The sequence below is a fragment of the Somniosus microcephalus genome, chromosome 27, assembly GCF_052327205.1.
Source record: "Somniosus microcephalus isolate GS21.2 chromosome 27, FLI_Smic_1.0, whole genome shotgun sequence".
Lineage (NCBI taxonomy): Eukaryota > Metazoa > Chordata > Chondrichthyes > Squaliformes > Somniosidae > Somniosus > Somniosus microcephalus.
In genome coordinates, this window is record NC_141013.1 from 28,086,416 (window position 1) to 28,109,022 (window position 22,607).

Below are 22,607 nucleotides of genomic sequence, written 5' to 3' on the forward strand. Positions count from 1 at the left end.
TTGATAAATAGAGCTAGGAACACAGCTGTCTTGGTCTAGTGCCATTTTAAAATCTTGCTGCCTTTGTGCGACTGGGAGAATCATTTAGATGCAGTACTAAATCATGAGGTCATGGAAGTATATTATGCGGTGAATATACACCCCTGTTTTGCCTGCATTTCAACCTAGCTGTTAAGAGGTTACCCTTGTTTCTTGACTCATTGACTTAAAACCCTCAATTACAACATAACTTGACAATATAACCACATATGTTGATCCTGTAATTAAAATAATTCTGCTGTTGGAAAAGCTGGTTTCACTTGCTATTTATTGAATTGCGTAGTCTTATTTCCATCTACCGTGAGTGCTATGGCTAAAAGCGTTGGGTTTCTTTGTTAGTCAGAATATTTCGATCTCCCGACAAAGCTGATCAAAAGTTCTGAAGTGTGAGTTTAGGGATCATTAAAGTGAGCAGAGAAGAAGTTGCCGTGTACTTTGAGTGAAGAGTTCGCCTGAAAGGCCTCACCATGTGAGCTTTTACAAGCTGCGACTTTGCTGATGCAGGTGAAATAGAAGAAGACAGCAATGGTTTCTCAGCTGTTCAACCACTAGTGAGCCATCAATATCTCTTCCTTCAGCTGCCACCACTTTTCAAACAGGAGTGAGGTGTCCACTGGGCTAGCGGCGTTTGGTGACTTAGTCAGCCTTCGTGATAGACTACAAACAGTTGGTTTCAGTGAGTCCATCACCGAGCAGTTGTTTTCCATCTCCGCGTGACTGGGAGGATCTGTGGTTTCAGATCTGTTTCAGATTTGCCTCTGATTACGCTCGTGTAGGTAAAATATAATTTCTTTCAGGCTCGTGTATGTTGAATAAAATGCTATATAAAAAAAAATCTGTGAACCCGGTGAATGGTTTGTATTATGATTTAAAAATAATGCTGATGTGGGGAAATGTCCAACTGTATCGGAGACATCATTTAACCACTAGTTTGGGTTATATGTTAGTAATAGAAAAGTGTTTTTCTTGAGGTTTTATGGCTTTGCTTTTATTTCCCAGGCTGTAGATGAATTTGTATCAGTGGTAATAGTGCAGCTTTGCTAGATAAGTATTAGACCTGAGGTACTGTAACTGCTACTCAGGCTTTAGATTGGAATACGGTGAAAAGATCTGTCGTCTGTGAATTTCTAAGTTCTGAAAGCAGGAGAAATTGTTATTAATGCATGGTCTGATTCTATCCATTTAGGTGTTGGTTTTGTTGCAAGTTATCAAAATGTGTCACGATTTTAAAAATGATGTAATTATAAATGTAACCGGATAACTGAAACAAGATGGAAACCTTTTGTTCTTGGTGTGTTCTGACAATATGTAATGAAATCATGGTATGAACTATCACTACCAGCTTTTCACGGTGGCATTGAACCCTTGTTTACTGCCTTGTATGTTGCCTGAAGGACAGTTGTCGGAAATAGAGTAGCAAGATGGTGTTTATTAAACCTGCATAAAATCTACCTGAAGTGCAGAATACTGAGGGGAAAGGAGGTCGTAATAAATTTGTTTGTTGATTCTCACTTGGGTTGCTTAAGAAAATGAGTCACTCGTTGCTTTGTTCAGACTAGATAAGCATTGACTGACGAGAGCTTCTCAGCATTCACTAAAATCCTTCCTTCTTTCTTAAATGCAAGTTTAAAGCTGATAGCTGGACGTTCCAAATCAATCTTACCATTGCACATTTCAGAAACTGCTTTTTTAAATAAAAAAAGATTTAATTAAATGCAGTTTAAAATTTTTTTTTTGATTTTACAGATTTTTGAAGTCCATTGAAATAATTTTTTTTAACCTTTTCAAGCTTGCATTGTTTTGTAAAATCCCAACATTATTACTGTAGGTGACTCAAAGCACTTTATAAGCACAACAAGCATTTCAGTCAATTTTAGTAAAATGTTCCAACTAATATATATTTCAGTAGCCTCAAAGGAAGAATCAATTTAAACATTAATACAACAACTTCATCCCATTATTATAATTTAGATGGCAGTTTAACTGACATCCTAAAACCAATGTTATCCTAACAACTTTATGAAGTGACAAAATTGAGACGGGTCTTATTCTTCAGAAAGCCATAATTAATTCGAGAGCGTGTTCTTGCCATCCACCTAATATTCCACCCTCAAGGTTTTTAAACTGTAGATGGATTTTTGGTGATGGGGTCAATTCAATTTCTTGCCTTTTTTTAGAAATCTAATCCATTTTGTTTTTCTTTACAAGTTGACATATAAGGTTTCTTGACATTCACAGAAGATGATTACGTTGGAGTGAGTACTGAGGTATTGGAAATAGGGGTGTAAGTTGACGTCCAATTGTTGTAAATAAAATTCTGCCTGCTCAAGCAATCAAAATTCTGCACAGTGAAGATAAAACTTGGATCAAGCTCAAACCAGCCTGCAGAGCAGTGATGAATGAGTGACCAGTGTCCTTGTGAGGGAGGTGCGAAGTCCCAGGTATTCCTTCAAGATCTGTATTGAGATCCTCTCCAAAAGACTTTAAAGGATTTGTGACTCATTTTGTGCTTAAAAATCAAAGACGAGCAGTACTGCAGGTAACATATTTGCAACCCTCCTCTTTCATACGTATACAAAATATTTGCATCTGGGGTCAGGCTGTTTCCATGGTTATAAACAGGTTTTGCCACGCAAGTAATAAAGGTGTGGCTATTAAAATGTAATTGATTACATTTGATGTAAGGCATCATCAACAATACCATGTTGATTCTTAAATCCTCCTTTACCAAAGGTTTTTTAATCAGCTCTGCTCTGGGCTCCCTGCGATGGGGTGGGGATGAAAGTTTCAGTGCAATCTTCATTAGCTAACAAAACACGAGTATCGTATCAATAAATGATATTTTCCAGAATAGTTCACTCATTTTTTCTGTTCAGCAGTCATTGCTTACCATTTTTAAAAATGGGTGTGTAAATGGACATAAAACTTCCCGGATTTCTTGCCAAACCGATGACGGATAGTTTTCCTCCCCTTGTTTTCTATGTTCCTTTAGAAGACCAACATGTAAAGAACAGCTGCCTTGTGAATACCTTGCTCCTTGAGCGTCTATTTGCCAACACAACAATTACTGCCTCGTTGATTTGTGCCCTCAATAACCCCGTTCGGCATTAAGCACATTTAAAGTATCTTTTCATTCAGCGGTGCAGTCATTGAAAAAAAGGGGTACAGAGCAAGATTTCCGTCTTTGGATGGCTGCGTTTTTTGTAAAGCATCACATGAAATATTCTCATTAAAATTTGTGGCTCTTCAAAAATGCCCAAATGCTGATTTCTGGCAGAAGCTACACGTTTGAAGGGCGCACCATTGCTGAAATACTGTAAAAGGTCCTTGTGTCAAAGTGCTATAGCCCATTTGTGCAGTGGTCGTTTTTTTCGGTGCTTTTTTTTGATATCTGGGTGTGTTTTTCCCCTCAAGATATGTGTTTTTTTCTTTCCTGACCTTTTTGCCTACATTTTAAATGCTCTCCACAGCCTTCTGTATTGGCTTGTTCTTCAGCAGTATATTTACCTGCAGAATTGATCATTCTAGTAGAGTTTATTTATATTGATTTATACCAAAATGGTATTGATTTGGTCAGCAGAGGGTAGAATGTGCAGAAATCCACCACCCATGTTTGTCTGTCCAAATCAAGTTTCCGAGAAATCTACACGGGTAGAGTTTCTGTTTGCCAGTTCCAGGATGCAGTCTCTTCCACAGGGACACAGCCTATTTATTTAAGCCCAAAAAGAAACTCCCTGGTTGCTCGGTGAGTGGTGAGGCAAAACCTGGTGGCGTTCGGCTACACCAAGTCTGTTGCCAAGATTGTCTTCTCCTGCTTCTGGATCATTTCCCAATTACAGATCTACATCACCACCTCCTCTACTGACTTCCTCATCCATCGCTTCCTTACCTCAAGGATTACCTTCTCTAATGCGCTGCTCACTTCACTTCTCTACTTTCATCTTGCCCATTTTGTTCAGGAATCTGCTCCAGCTGGTCACAGTCTGCACCTTAAACTCCCAGGGGGAAAAATTCAGTATCGCCCCATTTGGGGCGCCATTATCGGCTGTGCGCAAAGTTTAGCGCCTGGCGCTAATTATCGCCTCCGACAGCAAACTTGGCTTTTATCGCCCCCGGAGGTGATTGGAGCGCTAAATCAGGCGCTTCACACCTGTCTTAAGGCGCAAAGGCCGAGGAGCGAGGCACTACCTCAGAACGCTGGCGAAGCAAGGAAGGGCAAATCAAAATAAACCTGCAAAGTGCTGCTCAGTACTCAAAACTCCTTCACACAGCGTTGAATCTCTCCAGAAGTCTCTCTCTCAGAATGCGTGGTGCAAAAATGTCACCGACAAAAAAAGGCAGGAAGTGGTCGCCTTTAAATTACGCTCCCCCAGTCCCTTTCTGACAGCAAAACGCTCCCCTCAACCTGTCGTTGCTAGCGGCAGGCGGTAAGGCAGGGGGGCGCCACTCAATATCCGGTCCGGGATGCTAATGGGGCGTTGCGCACTCGACTGACGTCACGATCTGCCGGCGCAGGAGATCATGGCGGTAGTATATAAATGCAAGTTGTTGCTAAGGGGGATGAGTTAATCTAACAATACAATTATTGTTTACGAATAGTGTCATTTTTGAAGAAGGTAGGCTTTTTGTCAGGAATAGTTGATTTTTTTTAATGTGTAGAATTTTCAAAGCTGATCAAAAATGTGAAATAGCACAGATACAATGAGGCTTAGTCCTTTATTGTAATTGTTTGGTTTTAATGTTTCGCATTGATTCATGTTGATTGGTTAGGGAAAAGTACGAGCTTGGATTTATACAGTAGATTTACTTAATCTGATTTGAGGAAGCCCAGCACTGTGATCAGAAGGATTTTCTAATGGGCTCATGCTGAAAGTCAACTAGGGCACATAATAATTGAGCGTTCAGAAAATATCTCTCGTTTTAAGTTACATTGTCAGTGTCTTCTTTATGGGAACATAACAATAAATGTCATTATCTGTTACTGAGCTTTCCACCATCATTATTTAAGAACCTATTTCGGGCAGTAAAAACTTTGGTCTCCAACTGGATCATTTTCTCTGGGGGGTGATTAGTTACGCACAGCACTGGTAAGTCTGGGGTCTTTTCCTTTTGCTCTTGTGTATTTAACAAAGTTGTCAAAATATATACACTATGACACATGCTTGGACCTTTGCCAGAGCTGCTGTTGCCCTGGACCAAGAAACATTTGTTTTAGTAGGGCAAACAGGCTGGCAGTTGGAAAGCACTTGGGAGAGAACTGAGTAACTGGCCAGATGAGCCAGAGAGTATTTAGGGTTGCATAAGCTAACATGTGGGGCAGCAAGTACTTGGGGTAGGAGAGCAAGTAAGTCTTTCTGGGTGGGTGCCGTGCCAAGAAGCACTTCGGGGGCAATAACCTTCACGGCCTAGTTCAACCCACCCAGACCGGACATGAGCCTTTCAACCACCCACCGTTCCCAATCATCTGGTTTCTCAGCTGACTTGGGACTATGTGGCTGAATAATTACATTGTCCAGTAAATCGGTACAGGGTATAGGAGGTGAGCATAATGTGGCAATGTGTTCAGTTGCTAATTGAGTAAGGATTTGAGGGCTTGCACATTCAGAGTAAAGACTAAACCAGACTAGTATTCATGAATGATGGTGGAGAGTGACCGACTGACTGGCAGGGATGTGGGGAGTGGAAGGAGTCGGTCAGTAAATGCACACACAACTGCTGTACTGAGCATAAATAAACAACCCCCTTTTGTATCGTGATTATACAACACTTACCTCAAAGTCTAAAAAACTGTGGTTTATAATGATTTGATTGTTTTCTTTTAAAATTAAGTTACTTTGCAAGCTTCTGGACGTTTTCATCAGTGGACAAGAGAGGGAGGTGATGTGGCTTCATAAAGTCCTGGTATGCTTGGTGGCATAGTGGTTAGCACTGTTGCCTCACAGCGCCAGGGACCCGGGTTCGAATCCGGCCTCGGGTGACTGTCTGTGTGGAGTTTGCACATTCTCCCCGTGTTTGCGTGGGTTTCCTCCGGGTGCTCCGGTTTCCTCCCACAGTCCAAAGATGTGCGGGTTAGGTTGATTGGCTATGATAAATTGATCCTTAGTGTTAGGGGGATTAAATACGTGGGGTTATGGGGATCGGGTGGGATATGTGTCGGTGCAGGCTCGATGGGCCGAAATGGCCTCTATCTGCACTGTGGGGTTTCTGTGTGTGAATGGCTAATTTTGCTGACAATCAGAAAAGGAAAATCCCAGTGAGGTATGCAACCCCCTACCGCCTCTTTCCAGCTTGAAGGTGCAGGGGGTTAATTAATCGGAGAAGGAAAGGGCCCTTAATCTGTTTTCAGGAGCCAAATGAAGAGAGGTGGGGCTTAATACGATTGACATGGGCTGTAGCCAGTCAAGAGAAACCAAGACCGTTGCAGAACAAAATGACCAGCAAAGCCCAACCCAACAACTCAAGCTGCATTCAAACGCTCCACATTACATCTCAGGCTCCTGACGCGGGGGTTGGCATCACTGAGGAAACATTTTTAAAAGTTGTATAACGCCATACAAGCAAATTTATGTGCGAGATTAAGCATTTTGAAATGCACTCCGCTGGACGGGTTGTGGGGATGGGGGGATGCAAGCTGAAGGTTCAGACCAACTTCACTAAATGTTTGGAGACATCTGATTAACCTCAACATCCTATTCGGCCCATACTGACTTCGTAGCCTCCCCGTCACAAGGCTGCTTACTTTCACTTCGGTAACCTCTACATTTTCCACCCCACCTCAACCCATCTGCCGCTAAAACCCTCATTCGTACATTTGTTACCACTAGTTGATAAATCCTGTGCTCTCCACCCGTCCTTCACACTCTGTAAAATTCAGCTCATCCATATCCTATCGCAAGTCCTTCTTGACAATTGCCCCTAAGCTTTGTTGACCTACATTGACCCCTAATGCCACAAATTTTAAAATTCTCATCCTTGTGTTTAGATTGCTCCATGACTTTGCCCCCTCCCTATCCATAGCCACAACACCCTTTGAACTCTGTTTCTCTAACTCTGGCCTCTTGTACACCCCTCCCTCCCCCATCTCCCCTTACCTGACCATTGGTGGGTGTGCCTTTCAGCTGCCTAGGCCCCATGCTCAATACCCCACTGCCTCTCCACCTGAGCTGGAGAGTGTACAGTTTTGTCACAATAAGTACTTGTTTTGGGAAAGCGTTGCAAACATGATACAGGAACTGTGCGCTGTATGCAGGACATTAATGTATTCTAAAGAGAGATACTGTAAAGGAATAAAGAGATTATAGTAGAACGAAAATAAACAGTTGTAGCTGCAATTCAAGGTTCAGGTCAAATTTGGGATTTCCACTGGCAGCTAAGAATAAGGGGAACAAAAAATAGCAGCAGGACAGCTTGAATTGGGAATAATGTTGTGCTTTTTAAAAATTACATACATACATAGGATTACATAGGATATACGGCACAGAAACAGGCCATTCGGCCCAACCAGTCCATGCCGGTGTTTGTGCTCCACTCGAGCCTCCCCCTGTCTTTCCTCTATCAGTATAACCTTCTATTCCTTTGTCCAGCCTCCCCTTAAATGCATCGATACTATTCGCTTCAACCACTCCCTGTGGTAGCGAGTTCCACATTCTCACCACTCTTTGGGTAAAGAAGTTTCTTCTGAACTCCCTATTAGATTTCTTGGTGACTACCTTATATTAGTTTTTTTAATAATGAATGCTAACTAGGACCAGGTTGATGAATATTAAAATTCTTTGGTACAGTATTTTATGAATGAAGTAGAGATATGTGGCCCATGAATGTCCTGTCAGAGCAATTGCTCTTATCTATGGCAGCAGGTTTACCTTTTATGTAATATCAGCTATCCACGATAAATAAATCACGGTGTCACAGAGGGAGACATATGAGAAAATGCTCAACTTAAAAGCTCTCTAAATAGTAATCGGCATTGCATTAAGCACTCTGCACAATAACTGTAACAGTATCTTCAGGGCATCCGTTGAAATGAAATCCCTCAGTCATTCCCACAGAGGAACACAAGATCACATTTTTAGTCTAAATTGAATGGAAAGGAATGGGAAGTACTTATATATCTATATATACACTATAAAGTGAAAAGTGGGATTAAGCAGACCAAGATTTAAAAAATGAAAGAAGGGAGTATGTAATAGGATTAAAAAGTTTAAAAGAGCCATGGAGATGTTCAACTAATTGATTGATGAGCAGAAGCACTGGTTTACAATGATTGAATAATTCAAATTCTCTTTTTACTACTGTATATGGATTACAGGATTTTTACCTGTGTTTTGGGGATCAAGTACCATGGTTTCTGTCTCTTTCCTTGAAACCAATAGCCTTGGTGATGGGTGTAAGGTAGAAAAAAATCCCATTGAAAGTGAGGTTTTAGTAACTTCTACATGGTATAATGAGCTACCGAAAAGATAGGAAAACGCACATTAACATAAAGTTCAGGAGAGAAAAATAGTGGAAGAATGCGAGGGATAGAAGAAATATATTTTTTGTTGTCCATCTATATAACAACACCTCTCATTAACATTTCCTAAGGAAAATAAAGTGTGCTTACAGTGAGGCCATCTTATGGACTTTGGGCACGGTGTTGGGAGGGGGTGCAAGAAAGGGCAGGGAAGAGATGCGCGCGCGCGCAGATGCCGAGCAAATGGTACAGGAAGTGGGAGGTGAGGAGGAGAGTAACTGAAGGACGTCATTGATCATTGCAGAGACTGTACAGTGGAGGTGGCAGATTTGTAGCGTCTGTTCATTTTCTGGAGTTGGATGTTTGAAGTAGAGGCCAATTATTGTTGTCAGTCTAACAAAAATCTGAACACGATTTGAATAAAATTAGAATTGAGGTTATATTAATAGCTCTGTGGCTTGGGAAAAAAGCATGGTCTTGCTTATTGACACAGTAGGTTTTGTGGCCAAGGAGACTATTTTATAAAAACAATTCAAGCGGTCAAGTCAGCCCAGTTGATCAGTTCAAAAAAAAAAAATTAAAATTCAAGAAGCTTGGAGGGATTATTTACTTCTCCCTGATCCCTGTTGGAGTGGTGTCCTGGTATGATATTGAGGAGAAAGAAATCCGGGTCTGTTAAACCGTTTTGGAACTTTGTACTTTGTCATAGTTGCACTTGGTTTAAAATAGAGCCAGGATTTTCCTGCTGCATCTTCATGTCAAGCAGGAATTCCACCCCTCATGATGGTGTGCTTAGCTGATTTTCCAGTATTTGAGGCGGGGCTCGGCAGCTGCTGGTGAATGGCTATGGGGCCGGCACAATTTGAATTTTCATTTGAAAAGTACAATCGAGTATGCAGCAAATGACCCTGCATTCCTTGCACCCTTGTGCTGGTGCAAATGGCAGAAATGTGTCAGATGACTTATTTCTGTCATGCGCGCGGTATTACTAAGCGCTCGCTATGTATTGGTGGATGCCTTGCACACCCCCTGTCGCTACTGTTGGAAAGTCCCAAAAACGATGGCGAGCAGCGAGCCAGTGAAGTGGTCCCTGCTCCAGTAACTGGAACAGAAAACCTAGGCCAAGTTTTTTATTTGGGTAGTCAACAATTTAGAGAGTAAATAACTTTTTGCTGTTAAAATATTTTTCAGCTTCTTCCAAAGGGGGTGGGGAAGACGTAGCATTTGCTAAATTATAATTTTATATATATAATTATCATTTCAGGCTTGCTAACGAGAATAATTTTCTAAATTTTACTTCTACCATCACAAAAAAGCGTTTTTGGTAGGTTACGATCTTCCTTGGCACTATAAGTTAACCTCTGGCCATCTTGTCGTCAGTTGTTCTTCCAGCATTGGCATCTTGCACTGTGTTCTCTTCAGTAAGAAGAGTTGTAACTGTCAGTGTGCATCTGTTTCAGCCTGTGGGCATGCGTTCTGGTGCTTTAAATTCTACTTCACTAGGCTTGTCAAAAATTGTATCTTGTGACTTCAGATTTGTATTTGTGACTTCAGGTTTTGCAGAAAGGCGTTTCCTGTGGCTGCTTATAACTGGTATCTCTGTGTTGCTTTTAATGGATAATGGCTTTGCAGCCTTCATAGCCAACAATGGTTGCCAGGGAAGGTCTGAAAATGAGCATCCAGAAAAACTTGTTGAAGAAGCAGTGGGAGCAGTATCGACTTGCATCAGTTTAAGGTGCATCTAAAACAACATGTTAATTATTGTCTCGGTATGTGTTTCTGTCTCTGCTATGCGGAAAATAGCTGTGCCCTGGTTAAAGAGCATTAGCAATGCGATTCATTGGACCTGTGATGAGCACAATAATGGGATAAGCATGTTACAGGAAACTCTTTGGTATCCGGCACCGACGGGACCGGTGTGGTGCCGGTTTATCAAAAAGTCCGGATTACAGAGAGATATAGTTAAAAGGTACAAGAGCTCCGTACACAGCAACAAATCCAGACTTCCCTGTTGCTTAGCAACATGTGCAGGAACTCCGGCCACAGACCAAGCGTCCCTGTTGCTTAGCAACAAGTGCAGGAGCCCCAGTTACACAGCCACAGACCCAGGAACTGCCACTAATATGAAGTAAAACTTACCTGAACCTACTCCTGAATTTCGCCGGTTAACAGAGATTTCCGGTTATTTAGGTGCCGGTAAATCGAGAGTTTCCTGTAGTTTATTGAGCAGAGTAGGCCGTGTGGAGGCTGGACATGTGGTCTTCATCAGCTAGCATACTGGTGCTTTAGAGTCCGGCCTGTACTAATGATCTGCATCAACACCACCGATCTGCATTACTTGTTTTGGAGTTGATCAAGTTGCTGGTTTTAATTTGGTATTATCAAGAGAGCATCATTGATGTTGACTGATGTAAACTTTTCAGATCTAGTTGAGTCTTGTCTGGTGACAGGAAAGTCTATCACAAAACTGCCAACGTTACCATTCTGAGTAGTTCAAGTGCTACACGAAAGAGGATTTCACTTCCTCATCATTGCACCACAGAAAGGTGCACTGTGACTTTAAATAACCAGATTTGCATCATGGCACAAGGAATTTGCATTGTGCAATATGATGCAAATACATTTTTGCAATGATAGAAACTGAATAAAATCTTGCCCAGAATCTTCCATGATTACGTTTTTCACTTCCTTCCGACCTCTCAAAATAAAACCTCAGCATTGGAAACTCTGATCTAGCAATTCCTTTGGAGGGTAGATCAATCAATCCTAAAGTCCGATAATGTTCTCAGTGGAATGTTGGAAGCTGTTGAGCCATCTGGTTTGGAAAGTGAATATCAGGAAGTTGTATGTAGGCCGTCCTCAACCTTTTCATCTATTAATGGATGCAAAATTATGGGCAATGCACCTGTGATTTCCTGATTATCTATCGGCAGCAGGTGAGGCTCCTGTCAGTATCGTGAACTTGGAAAATTGGCCCATGTTCTCTATATGCGTACTATTTGAAACTGACCCAATCTGAAGATTCTTGAACATTTGCCAAAACAACTTTTGACCTAAGTCGTCTCCTTAATAGCAAGTGCATCATTTTTGCAAAAGAAGTAATGCCTTCCTTACAGACACGCCAGTGCAGCACTGAAAGAGTCCTGCACTGTCGGTGCCATTTTTCACATGAAACGCTAAATCAAGTCCCCATCTGCCCTTTCAGCTGGACATCCCATGGTATTTTTCGTAATTAATTTTGCAAAGCAAATGCATTTGCTTGGCAAGGATGTCCTGTCTATTCAATTAAATATGAAAGCTATGGATCTTGTCTGCAGCAGTTTGTGTATTTAGAGCTGAGCGTTGCTCTGGCATTAACCAAGATTTAAAGTGACAGCTAGTTTAAGATGAGAATTGTAGCTGAAACTCCGTGTTCAGTACACTTCTATCGTCCGAATAATTTAAAAATGAGTTTTTAGGAAATGTGTAGTTGTGACTCCTGACTGGATCGTGACTTTCTTGGGTATACCTCCTTGTACCTGGTCCTGATGCTACAACTTTCTGGATTGATCATAGTGTTGATTTTTAAAAAATATTGTGACCCCAAAGTGAAGGGCCCAGGCCTGTAATGCAAGACACCACCAAAGTTTACAAACAGAACACCAGCTAAATCAGAGAGTAGCGATCAGGTGAAGCCAAGGAACGGTAATTGGGGTTAGTTGGGTGTTACAGACATTGTATGGTTTTTGCAAATTTCTTGTTTTCTGCTCACTTTGTACATGTTCATTATTGACGTAAGAGATTAGCATGCAGGACAGTGTGCCACGTCCTTCCACTTGCTTGTCTTGAGGTTGGTTTTTCATGGTGCCTCTGTACTGTTGCTTCTTCTGGGCACTACCAGAGTGCGCTTTTTGTTTTTTCAGCTCAGTTGCTTTGAAAACCTACAGTTTAGCATCTGAATAACACGGCATAAACCCAGTGAACCTGTGGTTTGTTGAACATTGTTTAGCTGCTAGTTTTACTGTCTCGTTTGGAAGTGAGCATTTTCCTGATTTGAAAACACGCTGTTGTTGTTGATGTGTTTGTTTGTCTCCCTGGACTGGGCACCAGTTGAGCACATAGGGTTCTGGTGGTACTGCTCTGAACTGGGTGTCAGAAAGTGTGTGACAAACCTGCTCTCCAAACTGAACCACTGCTGACAAAGGCCTTCAACGATTAAGGTATCCCAGAGTCCTTCAAACATCTGCCACAAATCACCCCTAAAACAAGGAAAGGGCCCGGGCCCCAGTGCCTGTTGGCCCTACAGATCTTATTGCCTCTTTAACAGTGATTTACAAAATAGTGGTTAGAGTTGTGGGCAGACCAAATCCTCTGGCTCCCAGGCTTTTCTATCATTGTGATGCATCCACCTTGACAGTACAACCAGATACAGTGATATTCTTCCTGAATGATGAATAAGGCTTTCAACTGGGTAGAATGAAGCTTCCAACACAAGCAAATGGCCTTTATTGATGTATGCAGATGACAAATCGGATTCTTTACTGCTAATCTTCATCCTTGGTGAGTGCTAATAGCTTACTCTCCTCCCACCTTCCCCATATTCCTGCCCTAGTGAGGAACTAGTTAAGGATGTCCCTCATCCCCAATTCACTCTTCTGTTCACCCTTAGACTTTTGGAGCCTTTGCTGTGACCATAAGAATGAACCATGTATCCATGACATGCAGTTAAAAGGAGTAACGCACAGAGTATAATTCCTTGCAGATGACCTGCTCCTCTGTCACTAACCACTTCCCTCCTCGGCTGCTGTTCTTGCCCTTTTTGTGTATTGGGGTGATTGTTGTGGCTGGCTGGCTGGAAGGACTTGAGGAGAGTGCCTCCCTTCAGTATGTGGTGGAAGAGTTTTGTCCATAGATGATTTCAGTTGGAACGTAGGGCTTTATAAGATTGTCTTGCCTTTTTTTTGGTGCCCCATTCAGAGTGGTAGTGGCAGAGGCCACCCCCTCAACTGCAAATGGTGCATGACCCAGGGAGACCACAAAGACATCACAACAAACCATTAGCAAATTTAGCCTGATCTCACTAGCTCAATCTCACCAAAGGGGGAAGCTATAGCCTTTACCCCTTGCTAACTAAATGTACTGAAGCCCTGCAAGCCTCCGAGATCTCTGTGCTCCTCCAATTCTGGCCTCTTGCGCATTCCCAATTTTCATCACTCCACCATTGGCGGCCATGCCTTAAGCTACCTAGACCCTAAGCTCTGGAATTCCTTCCTTAAACCTCCCCATCTCTCTACCTCTCTTTCCTCCTTTAAGACGCTCCTTAAAACCTACCTCTTTAACCAAGCTTTTGGTCACCTGCCCTAATATCTCCTTATGTGGCTCGGTGCCAAATTTTGTTTGATAATCGCTCCTGTGAAGCGCCTTGGGATGTTTTACTATGTTAAAGGCGCTATAGAAAGGTAAGTTGTTGTTCTTGTAGGTAAAATGAATGGGTAAGCTTAATTGTGACAAAAAAGCTAGAAAGATGTGTGTTATGGAAATAATGAAGGAGGAAGTAATAATTTGTTACTTGACACACGACTTTAACGAGTTTGCAGCCACAATATTGTATAGACTGGTACAAAATGCTGTTTCTTGAAGCTGATCCAGTGGAATGTGATTACAGATTCAGTGATAACAGTAGCGAGGGCCAATCCACTTGCACCACATACACAGAGGAATAACCAGCCCGTGCAGGGGGTGGGATTCTGTTTTTATGTAGGAAGGTTTTGATTCAGAAGGTTGTGGCTTCAAGCCCCATTCCAGTATTGAGCACAAACCCTAGGCTAGCAATTTAGCACAGCACAGAGGGATTACTGCCTTGTTGGCAGTGGGGTCTTTCAAATGAGATGTTAAACCTCAAGCAAAAGCACGAAAAACAGATTAACTGGTTATCTTATTTGCTCTTTGTAGGATCTTATTTGCTCTTTGTGGGATATTGCTGTGTCAAAATTGGCTGCTTCCTTTGCCTACATAACAACAGTGATTACATTAAAAAAAAACAATCCATTTTGCAGCACTTTGGAATGCCCTAAGGACGTGAACGACGCTTATATAAATACAAGTTAATTTCTGTTTCTTTTCTTCCTATTCCTAAACGGTTTTGAAATACTATATTTTGGGAGGGCATAACAGGAGTACGAAGTGGTTCTTTTAATCTTTTAGACAATATAAACATTATGTGACTAAATACCCTGAAGTTAAAGGTTTGGTTAAGGAAGCTGTTTTATTGGTACCTGGGATTACCTAGAAATCCATTGTTCAATTTTTAAGAAGCCCTTTCCTATGCAACCAAAGGAGCTTTTTACTACTGTAATGGCCTGTAGCTGTGCATGAATATGACTGCTACTTCCATCATGGAACAGATCATTTGATCTATCTCTGGTGTTGTGTGTGGTAATGCTGTTGGCAAATATAAAAGTCATACTTAAATGTATTCAAAAATAGCCTACCAGCGATCCTGGTGCATGAAGTTTTTTAAATGAAATTAAATGGGAGGATACAGTGAGAACAATAACAATAGTGTTTAACATCACTAATGAAAGCTGGGGTTGTAAATAAGAGCAGCAGCCCTATTTAACTGTGACAACCGTTTATAATCGAGGCCACACTTACTGTGTGTGCAGTGTCTGCAGCTGTTTCACTGCGCAAATTTTCCTTTTTGGTTTTCTCAGTAATCGGAGAGTCTTTTGAAGCCAAAAGTTCCTCTTGAGGCAATCCGTGCAGTAGAACTGCCCCAAAACTGGTCCGATTGTGGGATTTGATATGGGGGCCGGGTCTGAGGGCAGACTCTCGACCTATATTTTCATCCCTTAGGCTTCATAATCGCTACTGTATAACTGGAAGCACTGCACAGCAAACTTCAATCTCCCTTTACTGCACTGTTTACTATCTATTATCTTCCTTGAAACAAGAAATCCTTAATGGCCATAGAAGCCTTGTAAGATGGAAATAAAATTTGCAGCTTTGTTCTTCACTAAATGTGTTGTACAAAATTCGGTAATTCTTCACTGCGTTAGGTAAAATGCTCAACCTATAGAAAGAAGTCCAACGAATATATAATGCCTTGGCCAGGCAAACTGCTCGGGGATATATCAATTCTGAATGGAATGCTGTTTTTATAAGTTAATTCTGAATGAATTTAATAATGTTGACATTGCACAAAAAAGGATTTTTTTTTTTTAAAAAGAGACTTAATTTTGTTTCATTCACCAATTTTCTTCTGCATTTGTTAAGATCTGAAACAATATGTACACAAACTTTTTGTTTCCCCAGAATGTAGCGACGGAGGTGAGAGTAGCTGCCACTGGTAAATCTGTGTTGGCTACTTAATTAACATTAACCTTTTCATGACAAGTATAGTGTGAATGAAGAATAGAGGAACTTTTGCTTGTGTTGAAAGATGACATTTAGTTTGCCTTTTCCCTGGTCGGCTACACCACATATTGTTTAATCGGCAAGAAAGTGAGCAAGTGACTTGGTATCAAGTCTTCACCAATCTTTTTTTGTCTCCCCACCCCCCCGAGCCCCTAGATTCCATTAGCAGCCAATGCTGTCTGCCTCTGATGTGGCTTGTTTGCATCTTGATATGCCTTCATAGCAGCACACCTGAGGCTGGAAGCTCAACAGCATGGATGAATCTATGGTGCTCCAACATGCTGTGCCAATATGTTGGTCTCCATGTGCCTTGCAGTTGGTGTTGAGAAGTGCACGAATGTAGAGGTATTGTATGAGAACAATCCGGTGTGACTTGCACACTGGCTTCTCTTACTCCCCTCCCCTCTCTTCCCTTTCCCTTTCCTCTCCTCCCTTCCTGCAAGGAAATTGACTAGCCTCTGAGAAAGATTTGTTGAATTTAAATAGAGCCCATAAGATTTTGCTGCACGTTCTGCAGCTGTCGTACTCTCATAATGTTACACAGGGATCAGTAGTTCCCAGGGGTAAAAAGGAATTGATTTGTATCTGAATGTTGAATTAAGTCAAAAGAATGAATGATGTGAGCAACTTGTACGGATTGGAGCCTAAAACGTTAAGTCCTGTTAACGTAACTAAAAAGTTGCATAAAGTTGCAAATGACTTGCGGTATTGTTGTATAAAAGTGAGATCTCGGCTCTAAATATTCTTGTATTGAGATTTGCTTCTTGATGTGCCGAGTTCTTTACACTTAGAAATCTAAAGAACACAGCATCATAGCAAAGCACCTTCCTGCATTGGCTTGCTACTGACTGATTTCATTAGTGCTCTGCTATTGATGACAGAAGGTGTGGAGAGAGTTGACGGGAGTACGAGTAAAGAGAGAAACATTTGAGCAAAGCTGCACCTGCTAATACAGCTTGTGACATGATGAATGAGCTAGAAAGAATCAGCAGATGGCTCAGACTGCACTGATGGTGACGTGAAACAAAGGAATATGGAGTGTGTGCAAAAGTCCGAGTGTGTTTAACTGCAAAACATAAATCATTGCATATTTATCCCATTAATAATTAAAAATACTGTAGCTTCCTCACGTTCCCCAACTTAGAAATATATCGCCATTCTTTCATCGTCGCTGGGTCAAAATCCTGGAGCTCCCTGCCTAACGGCACTCTGGGAGTACCTTCACTACACGGACTGCAGCGGTTCAAGAAGGTCTACCACCACCTTCTCAAGATAATCTAGGGATGGGCAATAAATGCTCGTCTTGCTGGCGACGCCCACATCCCCAGAATGAATATACAAAAAACCCCCCCCCCATTTGCAAGCATGCTGTTTTGAATGACAGGTTCAAGCTTGCTTCCTGTTTAGAGTAACAGAATTTACCCTTTGGTGCATTAACCATGTTGTACAGCTGCCAATAATATCACAAACTCAAAGCTGCAGCTCCCCATGATGTATTTAGGCTTTTTTTAAAAAAGAAAACTGAAATAATTGATGTGCCAAAAAACTTATAATGTAAAGTATTAATTTTTCTAGATGAATGCTGGTGACAATGGAGAACACTGATAACTTGCTGCTTACAGATTGAGCCACTGTGGGTTCTGAAATGCTAGTTCCTGCCAATGAGGGAGTCAGCAAAGTCTCTCGGCATTTATGTCTGTGCAATTTAGGCACCTTTTGCACATCAGAGTTCTTTACCTTATCTCGAAAAATTAGCCTATTTCTAAAGATAAGGGGTAAGCCATTTAGGACTGAGATGAGGAGGAATTTCTTCACCCAGAGAGTGGTGAACCTGTGGAATTCTCTACCACAAAAGGCAGTTGAGGCCAATTCATTAAATATATTCAAGAAGGAGTTAGATATATTTCTTAAGGCTAAAGGGATCAAGGGATATGGGGAGAAAGCAGTGACCGGGAATTTGGATGATCAGCCATGATCTCATTAAATGGCGGAACAGGCTTGAGGGGCCGAATGGCCTACTCCTGCTCCTATCTTCTATGTTTCTATAGATCCTATTGTAATTGTTATTGAAAAAAGTTAATTACTTGTAATTGGTTATTTTGAAACTATTAATGTGGGGCATTTGTGTATATATTCAGTGAAATACTATACTCTGAAGCTGACTTTATTGCTAAAGGTTATAGAAATCTGAAATGAATCATTATGTAAATGTCACAATGACTATTTTGGATTCCCTGGCTATAGTATTAACGTTTGTTCAAATATTCCCAAAATATACATATGTTATCGTATTATTCTTGTTTGGTCCCGGAACTATTACATCTGTATAATTAAGTCCCATCACATCTGAAAGTGTGTCCTGAAAACCTTGCACCTCCTGAAGTAACACATGTTTGAAGAGCAAAATCTCCGATATTGGCAACAACAGATTAATGGCTGCTTGAGCCAGTGAAATATCTGATGACCATTTTGAATAAATTAACATGACAAATGAGGACTAAGTAACCAGGAGGAAACTGAGCAAAGAACTTGCATTTATATAGCAAGCAAATCCGTTTTTTTCCACAGCCACCATTTGCAAACCAGCAAATACCGCAAGAATGATTGATTAAATATCTTATTTGCGTTTTTGAGCACCGTTTTCTTTCTCTACTAAAGTCAGAAAGAGGTACATCATAGGAGTTATCGTTTTCACCCTGCTCATGTGGTACAATAAAGAGCCCACTGTGACAACCAAGCAGAAAATTTATAATTAACTGTGAGGCCTGAGTGACCGCAAAAAGCCGACCAACAATGAAGCAATCGCTTTTCTTTTTCAGTTTGAACCATTAAATAAAAATTCTGACCACAGAGGCCAACAGTGTCTCCCATGGTACCTGCTGCAAATTGTTTTAAAAAAACTGAATAAACACGATTGCCCGACCTGCATGGCATGCATGGAGGCTTTGTCGAAATGGGGGTGACTTACTTGGAGATTTTAGTGACTGCTTTAAGTTGAGCAACACTTTTATTATATATTATATTATTTATTTATATATATATATCCAGGCATTTATTCCGCACTCTGTTTGTATCACATTCTTCTCTGCTTATTTAACAAGGCACTTACTCGTGTAAAATAAAGGGGCTAATGCCTCCAGGGAGGAGCAATTTGATCCCACCATGCTAATTGCTGATAGTAATAATTTTCAGGTGCTGTGATGTTTTAGGTGAGGGTTATATGTTTCTCCAGTAATTGCATTTTTATGAAATTTTAATTGGTGAGGGTGATGGAATGCAGAGAAATGGAGTCTCTGAATTGTCAGCTAAAGCAGCCATCGTAAATTCTGCAATGCCTTTTTGTCTTTTAATAGCTATTTTAGGCATTCGATTCCTCCCAGTGCTTGTGTTCCTTTCTCTCCAGAAATCCAATAGCCTTTTCTGCACCACCGATAGAGGCATCTTTAAAGAATAGTCAGAACTTGTTGAACATTTTGACTTCCTGGCGGTAGTGTGAATGCATGCACTTGACTCGTTTTAAGGTTGAATAATTTGCTCTCTTGGTTGCCTGTTTAGGAAGGGCGATATTTTAATGTGCTGCCGAATTTTGGAGGAGTTTGAAGTCCTTGAATGTTTGACAGACCAATCCAGCAACCAATCCTGATTCCTCTATTGGTTCCACTGTCGGTCTCCAGAACACATTGCCATCTTGGGAACTAGTGCAGTGGGAAGGGACATTTTATCATTTGTGTTCTATTAAAGGTTATGAAGTAGCCTGCAAGAAGAAGTTGAAATGTTCAGTCTTTCAACTTTCTCAACAGAAGTTGTATTAAAGAATTCCATCTATTAAAGAATGCATTTTCTTCCCACCCCACCCCCTGTCCCAATGTTTTGCTTATCTGGTTCCAGCCACCAACCATTTTTCTCATTGCAGTCTACAGATCCAGATTTTAATATCCTGATATTCAGACTACATTTTGGCAACCCAGTCTTCAAACGAGCTTGCAACAAAAAAAACTGCCACTACACGTGCTTATTGCAGCTCACTGCGCGTGTATACTTAATCACCTGCTCGCACTGTTTTGCTTCTGTTTCTTAGCATGTGGACAACAGCTTGAGGTAAAGCTCTGACATTATGTTCAGAAAACTGTCTTGATTTTTTTTCTTTCTTTTTTTCTCCCCTCCCCTTCTGCCTGCTTGGGAGTTTGCCTGTTTTTTTTTTTTGCATCTCCACTGTTGTACGTCGGTTATCGTTCAGCACTAAACTCCTGTTTCACTTCAACTTTCTCTGTTGCTAATTTAAAAAAGGAGGGATGTGTGTATGATGGGCGCTGAGTATTAGAGCACCAACATGTAGTACCATAGGGTCGGAAAATACAGCCGAGAGTCCCAATCAGTGGAATTCCCAAACTCGGCTTTGCTGGCAGGGAGGCAACTAATACAGCCCAGCCACCTCCCTCCAGAAAGGATGGAAAATTTGTGAAGGTGTCAGTCTTGGGTCCTTCTACACTCTTGTGGTGACGACGTGTGAAGTGATGTGGACACAAAGCAGGCCATTTGCCTTTCCCCACAACCATTGGAGTCTATATAACTAGAGGGACTCGTCGTGAGGGAGTAAAAGAAGGTACGTCCCTTTGTTGAAGGGTAAAGCACTGTTTCAACAGGAGCAGGTATTTCTTTAAAAGCAAAAGTTTCTGCGTCACAGTAAACATAATAGCCAGTTGTGGATAATCTACTGAGGATTTGGTGTATACCTTACATGTGTGCTCATGCGGGACCAAATGCTATTTTTGTAGAACACCTGTAGTAATGCATTATGCTGTAGATGATTAAATGTTACTTGTAAAAAAAAAAGTAAATATGCTCATCCTCTAATTATTTGGACTTAGTTTAGCAGAAGCAGATAAGTGGGTTATTAACAAATGAAGACGAAGCCAAATGAAATAAAATAAATGAGGAAATGCAAGAACGATGAGGAAATATAACAAGGAACAAAAGGCACCGTTATTCTGCCACTTGTACACTACTTCACAACAGTGTAAAAGTGACCAGACAATCTGACCCGAGAATCTGATTCCAGTCTTGCTGTAGATTGTTGTAGTTTGAGGGCTCCTAGCAGAGGCTGTCTCGCACATCTTGCACTTCGCACCACATGGAGCACAAACTCTGGTGCCGAATTGAGCAGGGCACTTTATAAACTTGTCTTTTTTTACATAGTGTTTTGAGAATGACGGTGCTTTCTGTCGTGCTCCCCAGGAGTCCAGCTTGTGTGCAGGGAGCTGGCTCCTGCCCGTCAGTGTGTCAAGCAGCCCGCAGCATAACTTTGAGTGCCGCTGGCTGTTAATTGGGTTCGGCTACCGAGAGGAGTCCAGAACCAGGGGTCACAGTCTAAAGATAAGGGGTAAGCCATTTAGGACAGAGATGAGGAGGAATTTCTTCACCCAGAGAGTGGTGAACCTGTGGAATTCTCTACCACAGAGGGCGGTGGAGGCCAATTCATTAAATATATTCAAGAAGGAGTTAGATATATTTCTTAAGGCTAAAGGGATCAAGGGATATGGGGAGAAAGCGGGGACAGGGTACTGAATTTGGATGATCAGCCATGATCTCGTTGAATGGCAGAGCAGGCTCGAGGGGCTGAATGGCCTACTCCTGCTCCTATCTTCTATGTATCTATGGCTACGGTCGTTCTGTGGGTATGGCACTGGACCAGCAATCCAGAGGGTGAGAGTTCAGATCCCACCATGTCAAGCTGGGAAGCTGAATTGAATAAATTTGGTCATTTGCAGACTGATCCTGCACAAAATGGTTCACTAATATTCTCCAGGGAGGGACCGGCTGCCCTGTCTGCTCTGGCTTACATGTGACTCCATTGCCATAATACATGATTGACTCATGGGCAATAAATAGTGCTTTGCCAGTGGCACCCACATCAATAACAAAACAAGTCCAGCTACCAGTCTCTGGTCATTAGTGCACTATAACTGCTGAAGTAGAAACAGAGATGTAGAATAAATTAAGAAATAGAGGTAGTTTAGAAATTGACCACTTACTCAAATCGTACCATACCTTTTTATGATGAACTATGATGGTTTAATATTTTACACTGTAGTTGTACGACAGAAGTTAAGTGTTGTCTGCCTCATCACCTCTTTTAATAATGGTCTGAGTGGGGAAACAATTTGGATTACAAACTTCAATTAATTTTTTTAAGGCAAGAGAGGGTAATCAACAAACCTTAACCTCATGTAAGGATATTTGTTTGTCTTTTTTCTTTTAATTTAAAAGTGTGCATAAATTGCATTGGACCAAGCAAACAGGAATATTTTTAAAAGCACATCGCAGTAACAGCTTAGCCACATCCATAATGGCCTCCATTGGTCTTCATTAGTGACAAATTGTGACCCTGCCCTTTGCTCAGAGGTTTGCTGAATTGACGCGCAAGTCACAAAACCAGAACCCCAGATTCATGGTACATGAACTTTCCAGGTACTTGAACTCTGCTTTCAGTTGAGTGGAACTTCACCGTGCAAATGCTGCATGCTAAAGATGAGCTGATTTCCCAGTGTGTCCGAAACTACTTTTGGCATATATTGATCGAAGATTCAAAGAACGTGATTGTGATCAAGTTCACACGATCAGTATGGGAAAGTATCCAGATGGTAGTCAGTAACAACACATGTTCATTTTAAACAGATCCTTTTCTGTAGCCGTCCCTTACCTTGAGTAAGGTTTCCATAGC

The 22,607-nt window shown here is 41.4% G+C and overlaps 1 protein-coding gene across 8 annotated transcripts in view; it reads left to right on the forward strand.

Moving 5' to 3' along the window:
- mef2aa (myocyte enhancer factor 2aa) overlaps positions 1 to 22,607 on the forward strand; it is a 225,562-nt gene that overhangs the window by 16,866 nt on the left and 186,089 nt on the right. The window contains exon 1 of one of the 8 annotated variants that reach the window (XM_085968811.1): positions 722 to 815. The exons of 6 other annotated variants lie outside the window; for them this stretch is intronic. The gene's annotated coding sequence lies outside the window, so the exon portion shown is untranslated. Of the gene's footprint in view, positions 1 to 721; positions 816 to 22,607 lie in introns of those variants that run through there. One more of the 8 variants, XM_085968810.1, reaches the window with a different exon arrangement.